This window comes from Halichoerus grypus, chromosome 1 (assembly GCF_964656455.1).
Source record: "Halichoerus grypus chromosome 1, mHalGry1.hap1.1, whole genome shotgun sequence".
NCBI classification, from domain to species: domain Eukaryota; kingdom Metazoa; phylum Chordata; class Mammalia; order Carnivora; family Phocidae; genus Halichoerus; species Halichoerus grypus.
The window spans coordinates 136,993,854-137,012,885 of record NC_135712.1 but is presented as its reverse complement, the minus strand read 5'-3'; the positions used below and the strand labels follow the sequence as shown (position 1 = coordinate 137,012,885).

The window sequence follows — 19,032 nt, the reverse complement described above, 5'->3', positions numbered from 1 at the left end:
CTTGGGAACTGACTTCTTTTTAGCACTGACTAATATTCTATTATCTGGAGGTACCACAGTTTTTTATCCTTTCACCTACTGAGGGATATCTGTGTTGCTTCCAAGTTTTGGCAATTATGAATAAAGCTGCTATGAGCAATTGGGTGCAGGTTTTGTGTGGACCTAAGTTTTCAACTCCTTTGCCTAAATACCAAGGAGCACTATTGCTGGATCATATGGTAAGAGTATGTTTAGTTTTGTAAAATCTGCCAAACTGTCTTCCAAAGTGGCCGTCCCATTTTGTATTCTCACCAGGAAGTGAATGAGAGTTCCTCTTGCTCTACATCCTGGCCAGCATTTGGTGTTGTTAGTGTTCTGAATTTTGGCCATTCTAATAGGTGTGTAGTAGTATCTTATTGTTGTTCCCATTTGCATTTCCTTGATGATGTAAGACATGGAGCATCTTTTCCTATGCTTACTTGTCATCTATGTATCTTCTTCAGCAAGGTGTCTGTTAAAGTCTTTGGCTCATTTTTCAATTGGATGGTTTGTTTTCCTACTATTGACTTTTAAGAGTTCTTTGTGTATTGTGAATAACAGTCTTTTATCAGATATGTCTTTGCAGAGATTTTCTCCGAGTCTGTTGCTTGTCTTCTCATTCTCTTAACATTTTCTTCGGCAGAGCAGAAGTTTTTCATTTGAATGAAGTCCAGCTTATTAATGCTGTCTTCATGGACTGTGCCTTCGGTGTTATGTCTAAAAAGTTATTGCTATACCAAGGTCACCTAGGTTTTCTCCTATGTTATCTCATAAGAGTTTGAGAATTTTGCATTCATTCTAAATTTAGATCTATGATTCAGTTTGAGTTAATTTTTGTGAAGGACGTAATGTCTATATCTAGGTTCATATTTTTGCACATGGATGTCCAATTGTTCTAGCATCATTTGTTGAAGGGACTATCTTTGCTCCATTCTACTTTGTCAAAGGTCAGTTGACTATATTTATGGGTATCTATTTCTGGGCTCTCGATTCTGTTCCATTGATCTATGTGGCTATTTTTTTAAATTATCACATTGTCCTGATTACTGTAGTGTTATAGTAAGGCTTGATGTCAGGTAGTGTCAGTTCTCCAACTTTGTTTTGTTCCTTTAATATTGTGTTGTCTATTCTGGGTCTTTTGACTGTCCATATAAACTTTAGCATAAACTTTCAGATGTTGGTATTTCAAAATACTGCTGCAATTTTGATTGAGATTGCTTTGAACCTACAGATCAGTCTGGGGAGGACTGACATCTTGACAATTCCTATGCATGAGCACGGAATATCTCTCCATTTCTTTAGCTCTTGTCTGATTTTGTTCATCATCATCATTTTTTAATGTCATGAATGAGTGCAAGAATGAGTAGGAATCATTGAAACACCAGAAAAGAATATTTGATGGCCTGAATTTATCAATTCTCTTGCCATTAATTAATTAAATCCAAAAGTGATAGCAAATTTAATCTATAGTTTATCCAAACAAGCAAATAAAAGCTTCCTGACATTTGACTTATGTATCTAATGGAAAATGCTATTAAAATAATCATGGGGGAAAAAAGAAGCTGCTTTCTTGTCTTTCTAAAAGAAGCTGCCATCATGGAGGGAACTTGAGCCCATTTCATTTTTACCCCATGAAGTGGAGAAGAATACCAGATCCAGCTTTAAAAAATTGTATTTCCCAGGTTCTTAGTTTATTTAATAAACTCAAAAATATTGTTAAGAAAAGTAAAGAGCTCTCCACAAAATAAAGGTAATTTCTCTGGTCGCTGAATGGAGATAAAATTGTATATACTTTTGAAATGTAAGAACTCAGAGAGATTTTAGGAATCAAACCAATCCCTTGCATTTATTCATATGAATAGGAGGACTAGGAAAGAAATGATTAGGCCAAGGAAATACAAGTAATTAAGAGCATGGCTCAGATCAGATAAGCTCAGCGCCAAATCCAACATTTGGAGCTTTCTAGATGACTTTACTTTCACCTGTATTAGAAAAAAAATTCCAGGTATTCTAGAAACTGAATATTAGAGAAAGGTATTCTAACTTAAGAAGTTTGTAGTTAGGAAATGCTACAGAAAAAATATGAAAATGTTTTTCTAAAAACGGAGTCATTTCTTCCGAAAGATCATCATTAAAGGCTGGAACTTGTTGATCAGCAAAGGAGTCTTTTGCCAGAAGATATTATTTTTGCAAATCTGAATTCAGCCATGTATCTGAGTTTGTGCTCAATCTTTGCCAAGATAGGAGTGTCCCTTCTCTTTCAGAGAATTGATATCCTGTTCAAAGACATGTAAGCCCCACAAGGGGAGGGATTTTGATTGTTTTGCTCACTGTTCTCTCTCCAGAGCCTATAATAGTGCCAGCCCAGGAATAGGCAGTTTGTAAATACTGTTACAAATACTTGTAAATATTTGTTGAGTTAATTAATTTAGAAGACATTATCTTTCAAGAAAAGATGTTGGCCTTTGCCATTTTTCTGGATTTTCAAATGGCATAAATTTTTTTTCAAGAATAACAGATAATATTCATTGAGCACCTGCTATGTGCCCAACACTGTGTACTGCATTATCTGTTTATGATCACAGCTATTTCTCACAACATCCCTATCAAGCAGGCATGATTGTTTTCTCCATTTTTTACAAATGAGGAAACGGAGGTGTAGAGAAGCTAGGTGACGTGCACAAAATGATCAGCAAAGACACAACGCTCAAATCTTTAACCAGCTCATTATTTGATATGAACCACAGTGGGAGGTTTTGCTCTGAGTCTGCATAAATGGAAACTCAGGCCTTCCTTGTTTTTTTCTGCCAGTTCTAAATTTGATTGCCTCAAATGTATCATTTATAGATACTCAAAATGTGGTCTGCAGTTGCATCTGAAGGAGATCTGTACTATTTTATGCAGTGCTTTGTAAACTTAGGATGAGGCAAGTTTATTGTAAAAGAGAGCCATAATATATGAAAATAGAAAGGGTGAATAAACTTATATTACCCTCAAATTGAGAATCTCATTTAAGCCAACAAAAACAAGTAAATTTGAAGTTATGACTATCACTCCAGATATGACTCATTCAGGATTTTTAAGGATCTGAAAATAACCCATAATCAAAAGCATCATATATGTATTATTGTATCTAGATAAATTAGAATTCATTCTATGAAAATGAGTAAGACTCACCTTTATTCCCTTTCTAAACAGAAAGGATATTTTCACAGAATTTTTTAAAATTACATTTCCACTTTTGTTGCACATAAACATAACTAAAAAAAAAAGGAAGTACACTTAATTGACATGTTTTGGGGAGGTATGTCATGAACCATTAGATTTCTTCTATGATTGGCAAAGAATTTAACAACGCGCTATACTTTGTGTGCTCACAACGAACATAGCTTATTAGAGTCCAATTAGCAATTACTCAGCTCATCTTAAACCTATCCTTCAGAGAGCTGAAAATCAAGATTGAATTTAAAAGGGTTTTGGTATTCCTAAGTTCCTTTCTTCATTCACCTTTTTCCAGATGCACTTTAATTCATCAGCATCTTCATTTTTGCATAGGCTTTTAGTTTGTGGCTACTAGCAGAGCTTGTAATTGCTACATAGGGCCATCATAGATTTGAATATTGATTGTTTTGAAGATTTTTATACTTAGAATATTGGATAATATTTATTCACTCAAGTTCAACTCCACATAACTTTGTTGAATATTTTATTTGTGATAATTGTAAGAATGAACAGAAGCCAGCAAATGCTAATTGCTCATCTTCTAGTGTCTCATAATTGTGCTAGTACCTCAGAGAGCTTTACTAGAATAATTAAGAAATAATATATTCCAGCAATTCCACTCCTAAGCATATGCCCAAGAGATATGAATGCATGTGTCCACAAAAAGAATTATTTAAGAATTGTCATAGCTACTTTATTTGTAATGGTCTCAAACTGGAAATAACCCAAGTATCCCTTAGTTGGAGAATGACTAACAAATTGTAGTCTATTTATATGATTGAATATCAAATAGAAATGAAAAATATAACAACTTTCTAATCCACAAAATAATGTGGATTTATCTAAAAATCATACATTGAGTAAAAGAAACCAGAGAGAAGAGAGAACACATTGTATGGTTCTATTTATATGATGTTCAAGAACTGGTGAAGCTAATAAATGATGACAGAAGTCAAAATAGCATTCACATCTACAAAGGGAGTGGTTATCAACAAAGAAGACATACAGAGAAACTTTCTGGGTTGCTGGAAATGCCTATCTTGTTCTGGGTGGTCATTACACATAGGTATAAAAATGTAAAATTTAATCAAACTAAACACTTAGAATTTGCCAATTTTACTGTAAATAAATTACACTTCAATTTAAAAATTATTGCTCTGACATTTTTTTTTTAACATAGCCTTTTGTTTTGGAGCTATAGTCTTTTTCACATACATAGGCCTATTTTATTATTTTAACTGTATCTATTTAAAGAAAAAATTATGCTCTGGTGGAGTTCGGCTTGGCTGATGGGTGTGTTGGGATGACATGAACTACCACAACAAATAAACTTGCACATTTCAGTGGCTTATTATGCCAGAAGTTGATTACTCAATCACTGTAACAGTTGAATATGAGTGTTCTCGTTCTTTTCCATATTGTGATCAAGGGACCCAGGGTCCTTCCGGCTTGTGGCTTGCCAGTTCCTGCCCTGGGGCCTCAGAATCTTCTACCTCCAGCTGGAAAACAAAGAGAATGTAATTAGGGAATTTTTGAAGTTTCTAGCTAGTGACATGCTTGTTTTACTTAGGCCTTTTCTGATCCTCCCAGTGAACAGCAATCCCTTAATCAAGGAGCTAGGGACATGTCCCATGACTCCCAGACATGCTCATATTATCCATCTCCATATGCCTGCCCCATAACTCCCTCTCCTACGTAAAGGTAGCCTGATGGACTGGTTAAGAGTATAGCCTCTGCCACCAATACCTGGGCCTGAGCTTAAGCAAATTATTTGGTCTTCCTATGTTTTAGCTTCCCTATCTGGAAAATGCAGTGCATTATGATACAGCTTCACAGAGTTCACGGGCAATTTCTTAAAAATGTGTGAAGTATTTAGGACAATATCTGGAAATAATACATATTTTAAAATGTTAGCTATAGTACATACTTCTTCTATCAGCAACCATACCAGACTGTCTACTGCATCTCCAACATGCCCTAGGCTTCTACCACAACAAAGGATCAAGTTCTTTTGCCAGGCCAGTTTCATGGGCATGCAATCTGTACAGTTGCACAGGGTCCAAAGCTCAGAAGGTCCCCATGCTTTCACCCTGGCACTCAGTTTAATACTCTGTTTTCACCGTCTTGAAATTCCCACTAATTTTATCTTTGAATTTGTGTCCACTGCCATTCTTTGCTGCTCCACTCACTGTTAGGGGAGGTCATTGAGAGGCTGTGACCACCTGTTGACTCAAGAGCTGGACCCCGGCAATTAGGGGCTCCTCACCCTTTCCCCTGTCCTTGAAATATGGGTTCCTCTTGCCTTCCCTGCTCCCAGAAGCTACCCCCAAGGATACACCCTTGAGAGAGTGATGAGGTCTTGAGACCTGGATGGTATAGGTGACTGAATACCATCAAGGCCTCTATATAAACATTTAAGATTTGGCAGGTGGGTGTGGAGATCTACTTGTCTTGCAGCTGCCCAAGACCAGCCTCATGTGTAAGTTCCCTTGCTCATTAAACTTACCACCTACTAACCTGGAGTGGCTTGACTCTTTGATCTTTGATCTTTCCCTGCCTTCTGTGTATGGGGACCAGTTTCAGATTATACCTGGTAGCTCCCAAGGATCTTGTGAATCAACACTCACATATACATTCTTGATGCCCCATGAGCACAGAATTCCAATGGCCCCACAATGTGTGAGAGGTCAACAAAACTCAAATTGAGTACAAGACAAGCATGTTACATCTATGACTGAGTAAGTGGGGGGGGAGGCACCGACAACCCCTAGAGGCCATGCTTTCCTTTCCTTTCCATTCCATTCCATTCCATTCTTGCCTTGAATGCAGAAAGAAAGCAACAACCACGAAACTCTATCATTTCCTATCTTACTCATCTTACTTCCCTGCATTAGTTAACCATTTACTCTGAAAGTGAAGACATAGAAGGAAAGGGCAACCCATAGTTCCTTTTCCTTTCAGTTCTTCCTTACTGATCAATAAGTAAGTCAAAGATAGAATCTTGGTAGAATGGGCACATATCAAGAAGTAAAAATAACAGTTCGTTAGTTTTGTGCTGTGTTTCCACTGTTCTGATAAGAACAAAACACATATGCATATACAAACTGCAAACTACGTGAACTAGCCACAAAAATACAAATTGTGTAATTCTGTTTATTTCACAAAGGAGTTAAATGCTCTTATTTTTGCATTTAAAACTAGCATTACATAATATAAAGATGAACAATAAAATGAATGCTAATAATTTAAAATGCTTATTTTTCTTTATTTAGAGTGATATTAAATAGTGAATAAAAAATACCATGACAATTTCAAAAAGAGAACATGGAAAAAAGGGAGATAGCTTTATGTTTTGTACCTGCAAGGGCACTTTTTTCCTGCTTTTTGAATTAAGGGCCCCCCATTTTCATTTTGTACTAGGCCTTGCAAATACTATAGCCAGCTGTTTCTTTCCCTATCTATGACTTCTCCCACAAGATCTATCTGGCCATCTTCTGCAGGAAGTCTTAACCCCCCCACCCACCACAGTTCCTGGGCTATCATGGCCTCCTCACCAGCAATCACCTAGCAAGTTGTATTTATATATTTCTCATTGCACCTTCACTCTTAAAGTACAGTTAATTTTGAACATGCCATCTCCCCAATAGTCTGTCTTTCCTAAAGGTCAGGGACAGGCTTGGCATTCTTATCTGTCTAGCCATGGACCAGAATCACTTCTGGGGCCTTCATAGCCAAAATAAATTCCAGGAACTAACAATAAACAGGCAGAATGAGAATCTCCAGGGCTGGGTCATTTGGCTGCACAACCAGCCTAAGGAGTTGTTGAATGAAAGAAAGAATATCAGTGGTTCCAGTGCCTGGAATAGCACTTCTTCTGGTCTGAATACTCCCTAGTAAAATCTGGTCCATCCTTGATGGACTGGTTCAAGTGCCATGGTTGCATTCAGTGATATCTCCCCTGATTTCTTCCATTCTCTCATAATGCCCCGCCATCTCTAATTCCCTGACCTAAAGTTCCTTACCATATATTGATTACCTTTGACACTGAGCAAATTCTACTTGAGTTTTACTTTACTGATTAGACTCTGCTAGTATTGAAGGCACAGCAGAATGAGGACTTGCGTGAGGCAAGTGAGGCACTTGCCTTGAGTGCAAAATTTAAGGGGCATCAAAGACTCAGTAATCAAGAGAAACTATATTTTAATGCAATATAATTAAATATTATTTAATGCAATATATTGTTCAGTTTTCTTGAATAAATCAAGAGTTTAAATAAAGACAGGTTCAGACCCTGTATTTGTATCACTGGCCTTACTGGCTTCAGTGTAATCCCAGTCCTGTTGGACTTTAGGTTTTATTTATCTTCTTATCCCAGCAGTGGATGGATGAATGAATATAAAAATGAATTGTTTCCTTGAACCAAGGCAGCAACTTGGAATTTGTAGATCCTGGTAATGAGGATGTCTTACAGGTGGCTCTGATGTGCCCTCTCAAACCAGCTAGACTGGAACACGGGGCCATATGCTCTAAAGTCTGAATATAATTTTTGCCTTCAGTCAGGTCCCCATAACATTATTCCTCCATTGTCTGCCTTTGTGAAAACTAAGAAAAAGCAATGCCGCGTTCTGTTGTCAATCCTTGTTTGCCATCATGGAATCAGCCCTCAGAGGGCCAATTCATGGAATCCTTAGTAGTTCATGTTGTTTCAATAATGTTGCATTAAAATTGCCTTCCCCCATTGTTACATAACATTGTTAAAATCACAGTCTCATGAATTGTTTGAATAATACCATGCTATTTATTTCATGTTGTAATTTACTCTTTCTTTCAGAAGTTTCCAGGCAAAATGAGATCAGAAAAACAAAGCCATTTAGACAAAGGGAAGCAACAGTGTTTGTTATACTTCATTCTCTGTATGATGTTTCCTTCTTAAGAAGGAATTTAGCTCCAAGTTATACTCAGGAAGAGAAAAAAAATTCTAAGTTCCACCAGGGTTTAGGGCCTATTAACCACCTTTGCGAAGGAAGGTTGGCATCACTCTCCTCCCACTCTCCCCCCTTATTATGAAGTTGTCTACATGGCTCTGTGGCCCCTGGGAAGACCAGGCTGTCCACTGTTGCGGCCTGTCAGAGCCACGCTTTTTCCTCAGTGGCCAGAGTTTTCACCCACAGTTAGCCACCAGGGGGCCACCTATTTGGAACAAATGGTGCAGACTCCACAGCTTTCCTCCAAACCAACCAAAACATCCCGGGGCCGCTTTGGAGCAAAGCCCAGGAACTTCCCTGCAAGGGAGGACAACTCTCCAGCTACAAAACCTGCAAGTCCTATATGGTATAGCCTTATTACGAGTGAAAAATAAAACAAAGCACGGATTTGTCGCCAAGAACCGAGGGGATTTAAGGTCCATGGAGTCTGACCGGGAGGCCCCTCCCTCTCGCCAGGGAGCCTTGAGGTCTGCGACTTTCCTCGACTGAAGCACCTGAAACACTGCGCATTCAGGCGTAGGCAACAGAATTCCTGACGGTTGTGGTTGTTAATGCTGTTAGCTAGGGTGGCGGCTTCTCGCTCCTTTCCGTGGGATGCTCACAAGAAACTGGAATAAATCACACGTCACCGGCTGGAAATCTGTAAAACTCTCCAATAAATCATCTATACATTGCTCAGACAGTTGAGGATACAAATCGCCATAGCTCTATCACATTTCTGTACGCATAAATTTGTATATTGAATAATGAAGTAGGAACTGTTTTAATATTATCCATAAGAAAATAATTGTACTATGTCGTCAAAATAGTTTTGTTGCAACTACAGCTTCGTACTGACTGCAGTTTAGCTTTTTGGGGACTCAGTATTTTTACAAGCATTCTTCTAGACCAGAATGCAGCTGCCCGCTTCATTTTCTCCCAACCTAAACCCTTGGCTTTCAAGACTTGAGGTGGGGGGTGGGGGAGGGCATTTTAGAAATTCATATTTGCCTGGGACAGAACTCTTCAAGAGTATAAACGATTTTTGTCTTCCGGGTTTTATTTGTGCATATCCAGGGCAAAGACAAATTAATAGGGCAGCCCTTCTGGAAACTGTGGAGTGTCTCAACTCTGCACACATCTCCCAGGATGTGCATAATTTTGCGGAGGGGTGTCTCGCTCAAAGGCAAGCCAGGTATTTTCCAAACTATCATGGGGGGTGGAGGGGACGGGGGGCCGGGTGACGGTAAGGGAACTCCGCCCGGCCCATGGGAGGCCCCAGGAGGAGCCAGAGCGCTCTGTCCGCCCGACACGCGCCACAAGTGGTTTGGAGAAAGAGGGAGGAGCGCGGTGGCAGGGGCCGCGCTGGTCTTGCCGGGCGAAGAAAAGCCCGTGCTTCTGGAAGGTCCCCCGCCTCCTTGTCACTCGTCCCCCATTTCTTCCTTTTCTCCTAGCAGAGGAATGACGCCCAAACCCGAACCTCGGTGCGCACGCCGCCGGGTGGGTGGACGCGCGGCCACCCAACCCACAGCAACACTGCCACCCTGGAAAGGGCACCCTGGGTGGAGGGCACGGCCGGGACTGGGAGGAGAGGGAGCGCCCGAACCTGGGGAGGCAGGTGCGGAGACGGGCCGGCCCGGGGCGGTGTGCGCGTGGGCCGCGGGGTAGGGGTCCGCGAGCACCGAGGGGCGGACACTTCTGGGCGCCGGCCCGGGGCCGAGCGGGGGGTGTCGGGTGCCAGCCCGGCGGCTCGGGGCGGTCGCGGCGGCGGGGCGAGCGGCGGGGAGGCCATTTCCTCGCTGCGCCCCTGGCGGAGCCGGGTTTGCTTGCTCTTGGCCGCCGCCGGCGCCGCCGCGGCCGCGGGAGTAGGACCGCCGCGAGGGTTGAAGGGGAAACCAGGTCACCCGTTCGCAGACGCGGCGCGGAGCCGGCGCCCCGGGCCCGGAGTAAGGCAGCGCCCGGGGAGCTGGCCGGGGCGGGCCGGGCGCGCGGGGGGCCCGGAGAGGCGGGGAACCGCACTCGCTTCCTACGCCTATAAAAGTGGAGTGGCCGGGGAGGGCCGGCGCGGCCCTGGCGGCGGCCGCCTCTCTTCGCCCAAGAAGTTGACATTTTGCAGGACTCGCGCGACGTCCCGTCGCCTGCGCTCCCCGGGACCCCGCCGCCGGGAGGAGGGGGCGGAGGAGGGTGGAGACTGCGGGGCTTGGCCAAGGAAGGCGCACATCCTCGGGCGGGCGGCCGTGACGCGGCGGGGATTAACTTTGCATGAATAATGTGAGTGCGCTTGGAAAGGAGACCTTCGGTTCCCCGGGCTCGGGGCAAGCGCCCGCAGGCTACCTTCCCCGGGCAGGGGTGCTCAACCCAACCGTCTCGAGGGCACTGGTAATTTGGCGAGAGGACTGCGTGGAAGCGGGGGCGTGTGGGGGAGGGGGGAAGGAGGATGGGGCGGCAGCTCCAACTGTCCAGAAGGGTGGGCAGGCTGGCGGCGGGGGTGTCGCGGGAACCTGAGAGGTGCGGGCGGCGAAGCTGGGCGCGCAGGCGGGCGGGCAGGCGGGTGTGGGTGGGTGGGTGGGGGGTGTCAGCCGCCGCGTTACCTGCCTCCGCCGGGTTTCTGCACCCCGGGTCCGGGAGGAGGTGCCCTTCGTGCTCTGGCACCGCGCGGCCGCAGTCCGGGAGCCCCAGCGTGGGCAGTGGTGGAGCCGGGTGGCTGGGGGCCCCCTCCAATCGCAGCGGCTCTGTTCCTCAAACCCCCAAGCCCAGCTGTTGACAAGCTCCTTGTGAAATGGAGTTTGGCATCCTCAGCGCCGAACCGAGTGGAAGTTTCCATGATGAGGAAGTTCTGTGACACGGGGGTTCGGAAAAGGTTGGCAGACACCGGGGGGCGGGGAGCGGGGAGGCGGTTTAAAGGGACTGTGGGTCCCCCATCCCCCTTTTTCCTCCTGCTCCGGAACTCCGGGGTTTGGAAAGGAGAATAATCCTGAATGTTGGCGTGCGCTGCTGCGGGTGCCTGGCGACTTGGCTTCTCCCCGCCTTCTCAGGGACTCGGTGGCGATTTCGCTCGCCACCTGGGTCGCGCTTCTTTGCCTTGCTCTTCTTTTGACGCAGCATCTTCCTCTGGGTCGCCTCGAGTTGGTTCTGGCAACCAGGAGTTGAGCCAGCTGTGCTCTCCCCCGCCCCGGCCTCCCGGCCCCCCGACCTCCTACGGAGGAGGACTAAATTGGGGGAGGTTTTTTTTTTTTTCTTCTTCCCTTAATAGATCGCGTCCTTCCTAGCTGCGGTTGTCATTTTGGAGGAGGATTTCCCAATGACCACTGTTGGATTAATATTAGCGCTAATTCTTAAGCCTTCCGATTTGTTGGGGGGGGGAGCATGGGGTGTTTTTTCATTTATTAAAGGTTAAATGTATAATTTTCCCCAAATAGGAAATTTTACAGAGAGGGTCTAGAAGCTTAACAGTTCATAAACTGAGTCAAAGAAAAAGGAAAGAGTTTACCTGAACAAACAAGTTCATACTCTCCACCCTCCCCTCTCCACACACATTTAGAATTTGTGAAGATTCAAACATTGTGCCTAATCGTCAGTAAATAAATTTGAAACAGAGTCTTCCTCTTAACCTGTTACTGGTCTTGGGTGCTAGTGAGATGCAGTTTTAAAGACCAGTTTTGAAGTTCAAAAAATTAAGCATTCCTTGGACAGTGTCTGAATCTCAGAGCACAGCAGTCTTTATAATGGTAAATATTTTGGATCATGTAGACCTGTTGAGCAATATCTTTACATTATTTGGCTTTATTTTAATTTAGTATGCTTATTGACATTTTAATAATATGTAGCACGCACTAGATTACAAAGTAATAAAAATTGCATTTTAGTCAAAATATTCCATGATTCATTCTGAAAATTCACAGTGACTGATCTGCTCCCTAATTCACTTCTGCTTACCTTTCTTATTCCGAAACAAGTCAGGAACTAAGAAACATTAAAGAGAAAGGTACTTTGATGAAAAGTATTTTGAGCAGTGGATGTTTTCATGCCAGTTGGCTAAGGGTTTTAATCGAGTCTAACAGAAATTCAATAGTAAGTGATTTGTTTTGGGTATTATATGGGAAGGCATTGATGAACAACCATTTATTATTTGTACATGTTAAACTGATACTATCAGAATCTTATTTTTAATGAATTTCAAAGTTTTATATATATTGGAAGTGGGACCATCTGGTAGTAGATATGATTTGCTTTTCTTTTTTAGTGAGTGAGAGTAAGTGCTACTAAATATAGCCATAGAACTATTTTTTTTTTAATGAAGCAATTCCTGTTGGCATTATAATGCAAAGGCATAGTTTTATTGACATTAGAATATTGTTTTATGGAGTGACTGACCTTACAAGAGGAATAAACATTCCATTTCTCCCCTTTTAGATTCTTTATTCTGGCATCATAATGAATTAAGACAACTTCTTTTTAATCTAGCATTTTGGGGAAAAGGTGATTTCTTAAAATTTCCTTAAGAGAAGTGAAAGTTGTGGGTTCCTTTTCTTTCCTGAGATTTTTGCAGTTGTTTGAAGGAGGGCGTGTGTGGAGCCACAAATGGGATTGAAAGTTTGTTTTTTGTTTTTTGGAGTTTTTTAGTAAGCTCATCTTTTTGATGGAAATCCGAGTAAAGGTGATTGGTTTCTTTAGCTCCTTTTTGTCATTCCAGTGTAAGATTATGTGTCACCTTCTTAAAAAGCCCTTCCATGACCACATGAGCCAAGGCAGTCCCTCATTCCTTCTTAGCACCTTCATACTGTTTTTAGTTCCTTTTTTTTTTCTCTCTCTCTCTGTCCTTGGTCTTATTTGCAATCTGAATTGTCATTTCAGTTGGCACTTGAATACCTGTCTCCCCTGTCTACAATGTAGAGTCCATGAGAAAAAGAGGCTTGACCACCTCTTTAACTCTTGATTCTCCAGCATCTTACACAGTGCTTGGCACACAGTTAGAACTGGAGAAATCTTTGTTAAATAAATGAATTGTTGTGCCCAAACACTGTGTTCCTAAAAATACCTGACTAAGCATCCTAAGTGGGTACCAACTGGGTATGTCAAGACCTGTGTCTGTGTATGTCTATGTGCCATGTATATATGGTTCAGTCTTTATCTGTCTCCCCCCACCTTTTTTTTTTTCTGAGAAGAAAGCTAGTCCCATTCTATATAGTGACAATGCTGAGAGTTATTTCTGCAAGTTCTTCCTGGGCGCATTTGCCTGGAGTACACAGAAATCCTCAGCAGCAGTTTGTCTTACACCTTACCTTGATTCCCTGAAGACATTGACCTTCAACTCCCTGGGTATCAGCAGAATCTTTATGAGTTCCAGAGGCATTGTCCGTGCTAAAAGCGAAATTCCAGGGAACAGCCATCACTGGAAGATAGCAGTGCCTTCTCACTCGGCAGGTTCTGGCAGGGCCTCTGGCCTTCACAGTCCTAAGGGGACCAAGGGCCTGTGGTGGTATAGCTGGTCTACAAAAGTAGCAGTTGGGGAAGGGGCAAAATGGGACTGTCAGGATATAATACAAGATTGAAAGGGCCCTTGGGGGTAGATTTGAAAATACCCTGCTGGTCACCCTGTGTTAGAAGTTAAGTCATTCAACCTTTCCCCTTTGCGTCTTTTCACATTTCGATAAACAGATTCTAAACCAGATGATTGTGGGAAATACTGCATTATCTGAGTTTTCAAGTGACCAAGGTGTGATAACCAAAGGGTCATCTCCAAATAAGCTATTCATGGAAACTCTTTTGACAATTGAGACAAAAAGGAAATCACAGTGGGTGATTATAGTGATTTGTTTTTGTTTACAGAGTATGGACTTTCAGAAATGTGTCTGCAAAAATGCATAGTAAAAATCCTGCAAAATGATGACATTGGTAAAAATGGTAGGGGAAGGAAGATCAAAATTTTGTACAGGGGTAAAGATAATTAAACTGAAATCCTAAGTGTTTATTGCTTTGGACTATTTAATTTAGCTCTGAGCTTCTCAGTGGCCAAGTTAACAGAAAAAAAAACAGGGTCTGGAGATGGCAGGTATGCATTAAAGTTGTAAGGATACATCACATAACGTTTGTAGAGGGCTTACCATGGTGTCTGGCAACTAGTATATAATTCTATGAAATACCAAATCATGTAATGGCCAGTACTTGAACTTCAGTTCTACAGAAAATGAAGTAAAGTTCTTTATTTGGTCGTCTTTTATGAGAATAAAAAATGCAGAAGGGATAATGATGAAAAGAAACTCAGTGGGAGTTTGTCTTTAGGAGCCTGAGCTACTGTGGTGCAGCAGTGGAAATTCTGGAATTGTCCCCAGTGCAAAAACAGAGCTCAGAAAACCTAGAGGAATGAATGGTTAACATGTTCTTCAGGCCGACTTTCTCAAATATCCAGCGTCTCAGCCAGGCTTTTGACTAGAGCAATCTGAGAGGACAGGACAGCCAGGTACTTGAAAATGACCCTATGGCCATAAACCCTCTGAACAGGTGATCTTGACACTTTGCTTTAGTCTATATAGCTCTTATCACCCTGCAGGGCAGTTTGGGTTTTGTTTCCATTTGTCTCCCCCTCTAAACTGGGATGAAGGACTATGGTTTTATTCATCCTTGGCTCCCCAGCACCTAGCAAAGACTTGGACACATGCGCACAGGGAAACACTTGTTGGAAGACGGAATGGGAGAGGGAAAGGGGGTGGTGCTTCTCTTGCTCTTCTGATATTGATATTAAGTGTCATCTTTGGACTTCGTTTTGCCCAAAGTGAATGTTTGCTGCCTGGATTGAATTATATGTCTATATCACAGCTAGAAGGGCTTGTTCTAGTGTCTGAACTGGTTGAGCAATGGATGGCAAATTAACCTCTTGCTTTATGTACAGTACTTTTGATTATTTGACTTGATTTCTCATTCAGTCTACAAAAATTTGTGTACCTACTATGTGCCTCATTCTGGTAGTCATTTTGCAGCTCAGTGTGCAGCCTAGTGACCTGAAGACAATGTACATATATTAACACAAAGGGATCATGAAATGGTCTCCACTCTGATGGAACAGATATGCCTATTGGGCTCCTTCATATGGCCCCCTAGAGGAAATAAAGTTATTTTCATCTGAGGAGGTGATTGTTTTGTGGTTTCTATGGCCCGTGTGTATTCGTGTAGATTGCAGTAGGATTCTCTTGGTATCCAAATGGTGTGGGATTGAATATATTTAGGCCAGTGAGTCTCTGATTAAGGATGTTCACTCTTCACCTGAAGTTCCTAAATTTGTGAGTCAATTATGATGTTTAAGTAAGTTGGGGGGGGGGGGGAGTATCCAAATCACTGAGTCACAAATAATGTATTTCCATATGCTTCTCTTAGCAATCTGGCCAACTGACAGCTAGACTAATGCTCATGTTGTTTGGTCCATACTGTCCTAATTTCAAGGGACTTTGGAGACTTTATGTGCTGGCGTTGTTCCTGGGCAGTACTATTTTTATTGAGTGAGAACCTGAGCTCTGCTGTGAACTTAGGTATCTCTTCCAAATGGCAAGTTAGGAGAGCCTGGAATTAGGACCCAGGAACCTTAACTCTGTGTCCCCAGGAGCTTATTGTAGCCTTTCCATTATGATGGTCAGATACTCTAACATATACATATCTGCATATACCACATAATAACACATATTATAACGTGTAATGTGTATACAGCAGTGTAACAGTGTAACGCATATACACGTGTGTGTGCTGAGTGAGAGTAACATATAACAACTAGGAAAGGATTGATCCGAACTAAATTCCTCATTCGACTTCCTAGTTCCAAATGAGAGGCTTCATGGATCATGGTTTCTCTTCCATGGGCTTTATTCAGAAAGTCATGAGTGATAAGCTGATTAAAGTAAAAGCTTGGACAAAGGAATGTAAATTGACAGCAAGTATGTCTTCTTAATTCGGGAAACACAGTTTTGTGACTCTTCCAGAGGTTTCGGGAATGCTTGTGATGAGAAGAGTAGATAAGGTAGTCATGGTTTTCGTGGCATGATGCATCATCATGACATTCAGGAACCCATTGAATATTCTGACTCATGATGCACACTGTTCAGTGGTTCTCAAGATGGTTCAGATATACTTTTCCCCTTTAGACTCTGTTTTCTCAGATTTCAACAATGCTTGCACAGAATAGGTGCTCAAAAAATAATGATTGACGATAACGATTATGACATTCCTGGGTTTGGGTCAACTTTTTCATATTTCTCTCCCATATGCATAAATGTGTCAGCAACTTGCGTGTCTGTGCATGCAGAATCTGCCTCTGTGACAAGTGTGTGTCATGTTCTTACATACAGTGAAAAAGACAGGCTTGTCTCTGGCTTCAACTGTGGTTCCCAGGCCCAGCTTCCAAATCATAGTGAGAAATGCCACAGCCACACTGATGTCCCAAGCTAAAAACCCTGTCATCACTTTGAGTTCTCGTCCATACTCCTGAATATTTTGGCAGATCTTCATCTTATTTTATGTTTTACTTCTTTAAATGGTTACTTATGCTACTCTGTGGTCAATTCTGTTTGGGAAATTCTGAGTTTAATGACTTAATGCACGAGTTTTTCAGAGACTGTGTTTATGCTAGCGTGCATTATGAATTCCAAGAGGGAGACCGGGTAACAAAACTTATTTGGTCACCATATTCTGTGTGTGTGTGTGTGTGTGTGTGTAAAAACTCAAACGGCTAAATTTCAGAGCAAGAGGTTGCAAGGAACAGTTCATGGCATTACACTTAAAAAAATTAGTCTCATTTGTTTTAAGCTCTGACTACATTTTATAATAAGTGATAACTCCTAGGAACAGCATCAGTCCCCACAGCAGAACCTTGTTGCTTTTACACACAAAAAAGCCTATCAGTTTGTATTCAACACTAATTCATGTACCACTGTTGAAATGTTTTGCAATGATGTAAACATGCTAAATTGCTGTTACTTTTTGAATACTATAATCATAAAATGTTTCTTTTCTTGACTTTATTTCTGATATTTAGATGTATTAATTTACATAAGCCAGAGAATGGTTTATTTCTGCCGTATGTGTTTTTGTTTACTTTTTTGAGTTTTCACCTAAGCTTCACTGTAATTTCTACTCTAGATCTAGAGATCTAGAATAATGTGTTTGTATCTTAATTGTAGCTACAATAAGGGGAAGTATAAGGTTGTATTCTTGTCCTTTAATTAAAAAAAAGGAACCAGGGAAACCTTACACAGAAAAATCTTTTTAAAAACAATTTCAATTATGGCCTATGTGGATGATGAACATATCAGTTTTTCCTGTAGTGTGGTAGTTGGAAGGGATTTGAAAAACATCTTGTCCCTCTGAGGCATCTCAAAAACAAAACAAACAAAACAAAACTCTTAGGCATTTGGCTTATTAGTTTGATCTCACACTCTATAGCTTCATAAACATAAGGTATTGTTAAGGTGAAGGCATCCTCTGGAATGTACTCTACATACATTCATTTGCTGTTAGTTAAGAATATATGTTTGGATTTATCTTTATCTAGGTTGCCACAAAAATCAAGCCTTAAAATGAGTAAACTTTTTTTTTTTTTTTTGTCCTGGAATCTGTCCATCCTTCCATTCCTCCATCTTTCCATCTCTCCATCTGTACCTCTATCCCACTACCCATCATCACATCAATCTTCATCACATATGCATTGGACATCTGCTGGGTGCCAAACTCTGTTGTAGGTGTGAAGACACCATGGTGAACATTTAAAAATCCTTGCTGTGGAGATGCTCAGAGACTCCTGGGGCAATCCACAAAAGTTAATTTAGTGTGTAACAGTGTTTCTCCACCTCAACCACTGGCATTTGGGGCCAGATAATCCTTTGCTATAGAGGGCTACCCTGTGTATTGTAGGATGTTGAGTAGCATCACTGGCCTCTACCCACTAGATATCAATAGCTCCCCCCATACTCCAGTTGCAGTAATCAAAAATGTCTCCAGATACTGCCAAATGTCTTGTGGAAGGCAAAATCACCCCTCCTACAACCCACTGGTGTAGAGTAAAGAACCAGGTCTATGAAGTGAGAATGTGTGGATTTATAGCCTGGCTTTACCTGGCTTTGTTGCGTGTACTCAGTTTCTTCATTACCTGGGATCATGTAGCATTTGACCCACAGTTAAATGTTCCTAAATATTAGCTATTGTAGTGGTGGTAGAATTAATACTTCAACAAGCAATTATAATATTGATAAGTTCTATGATGGAGTAAGTACAATTTACAGTGGGTACCCAGAGTTGGGAGTGGGGTGAGTTCTAGGCAGTAAGAACACCATATACCAACGTATGAAGTGGGGTAAAAGTATGAAACCTTTGGGAAACTGCAGGGAGTCGGATCTAATTCATGTTCAATGGACAATAAATGAGGTTGTTGGAACAGGTAGGAGTCACATGGTGAAGACTTTTCTGGCCACAGTAAAGAAGATAGACTTTGTCTTAATAGCATGAAGAGACTAAAGAATGCTCAGCAAGTCAGCTCTTTATTTTAGAAGAGGTCTTTGGGATAAGTCTTGAATGGGAAAGAGACCGGAAATGATGAGCCCAGTTAGAGACTCTTGGAATAATCCATTGAGAGATGAAGGCTGTTGGAACTGAGGCAGTTATATGTTGCCGCGATGTCTTTGGGAACAAATTTCACTTTTTCCAAGATGTGGCAAAATTTTTCTAAGTTAATTCCAATAATGAATATTTTTAGCAAGATGGCTCTACATTTGGGAGAATTTCAAGTTTAATTTGAAAGCAGATTACATGATAGATTCTCTTTAGAATGTTTTCAAATAAAGCTTAATTT

At 41.7% G+C, this 19,032-nt stretch overlaps 1 protein-coding gene and 1 long non-coding RNA gene across 13 annotated transcripts in view; one reads left to right on the top strand and one right to left on the bottom strand.

Annotated features, from left to right (window-relative positions):
• Positions 1 to 3,181: 3,181 nt before the first annotated feature.
• On the bottom strand, positions 3,182 to 10,936 carry LOC144381863 (uncharacterized). Its single transcript, XR_013447903.1, has 2 exons — positions 10,796 to 10,936; positions 3,182 to 4,739 (listed from the first exon to the last, which is right to left on the bottom strand). It is a non-coding gene; the product is annotated as an uncharacterized LOC144381863 (long non-coding RNA).
• THRB (thyroid hormone receptor beta) overlaps positions 9,381 to 19,032 on the top strand; it is a 377,579-nt gene continuing 367,927 nt past the window's right edge. For 2 of the 12 annotated variants that reach the window (XM_078072383.1, XM_078072353.1), the window contains exon 1: positions 10,231 to 10,583. The gene's annotated coding sequence lies outside the window, so the exon portion shown is untranslated. The other 10 variants (XM_078072392.1, XM_078072365.1, XM_078072380.1 and 7 more) reach the window with 9 other exon arrangements.